Consider the following 1,435-nt stretch of genomic DNA (forward strand, 5'->3'; position numbering starts at 1 on the left):
GTCTCTGTCTCTGTCTCTGTCTGTCTCTCTCTCTGTCTCTGTCTCTCTCTCTCCCTCCTCTCTCTGTGTGTCTGTCTGACTCTGTCTCTGACTGTCCATCTGTCTGTCTGTCTCTGTCTCTGCCTCTGTCTTTCTGTTTCTTTCTGTCTCTGCCTATCTCTGTCTCTGTCTCCGTGTGTGTGTGTGCGTGCGTGTGTCTGTCTGTCTGTCTGTCTGTCTCTTTCCTTAGTTTTCAATTCTTAGCACAATGCTTGGTCCATAGTAAACAAATTATTTTAAGCAATTCATTCATTCATTCATTCGTTCCCTAATTTCACCCTTTCTTTACTCAGGTGGAAGTCAAAGCTACTATCTTATAGTAAATAAGATTTTTATCTGGAAGGGTCATCATTTTTTACTTTGGCGCCCTGACCTGGAATTTCATTATTGTAGGAAATTTCGGGGAAAATGCTAAAGGCCATTAATTTGCAATTTCTACTTATAGAAAGTTAATTGGAGCACTAAGGTTAAGTGATTTGCCCAGGGTTGTACAACCACATGGTGCCATAGGCTGGAGTTGAACTCAGGTCTTTCTGACTCCTTAGCCATTTATCCTCTATCCCATGCTCTGGACCAGAAGGAACTTGAGAGAGACTTCAGTCCAAACCCTCACCATAAGTAAGGAGAAGGGAAGGCTCAGAGAGGCTGTGCAGCTTAACCAGAGGCGCACAGCAATCTACCAAGCCAGCTCTTTAGACTTCGTATCCAGTGCTCTGACCCATTTCCCCCTCCCTCTCCTGGCTTACAGAGCCTGACACACTGGGAGAGTTTACCAGTGCTCATTGGTGGCCTTGTCCTCATTCCCATCTTGCTCACTGTGACGGACTGGTCCAAAGCCCTTCTCTGTGGCCCCCAGTCCTTACACTCCCCCTCAGAATGCAGGCTCCTTGAGGGCTTCCCTGGCTGCTCTGTCTGTATCCCAGGGTTAGTGCGGGGTCTGGCTTACAGTGTACTGACTACTTTAATTTGCATTTATTCCTTCGTCCACCCCTGGATTCATTCATTTATCCTGGCCATAGGGTCCAGTCCCTGCTGCCTCCATCTCATCTAGCTCTGCATGAATGAAGCCATGCCTCAAGGCAATTGGATGAGACTTTCTGCCCCAAAGGCACAATCTTCCAGAGCCGTAGAGAAAGGGGATGCCAAGACCTGCCCTGTCCCAGGAAGCCACTCCACCACAACATGGAGGTAATCCCATCCTGAGGTATCCAAATCTGGTACAGGCAATCCCATTGCTTTGTTGAGATTTATTAATTACCTGCTGTGTTCCATGAACTGAGTGTTTGCTAAGGATGCAACAGGACATTCCCTGACCTCAGAGAGTCTAAATCTGACTGCTCAACTATGGTGGGGGGAAGGAAGGGGGGGGGAGAGAGAGAGAGAAGGGGGAAGGGGA

The sequence above is a fragment of the Petaurus breviceps genome, unplaced genomic scaffold (assembly GCF_028583685.1).
Source record: "Petaurus breviceps papuanus isolate PSGF00001 unplaced genomic scaffold, PetGlider_PUasm1.0 689, whole genome shotgun sequence".
NCBI classification, from domain to species: Eukaryota; Metazoa; Chordata; class Mammalia; order Diprotodontia; family Petauridae; genus Petaurus; species Petaurus breviceps.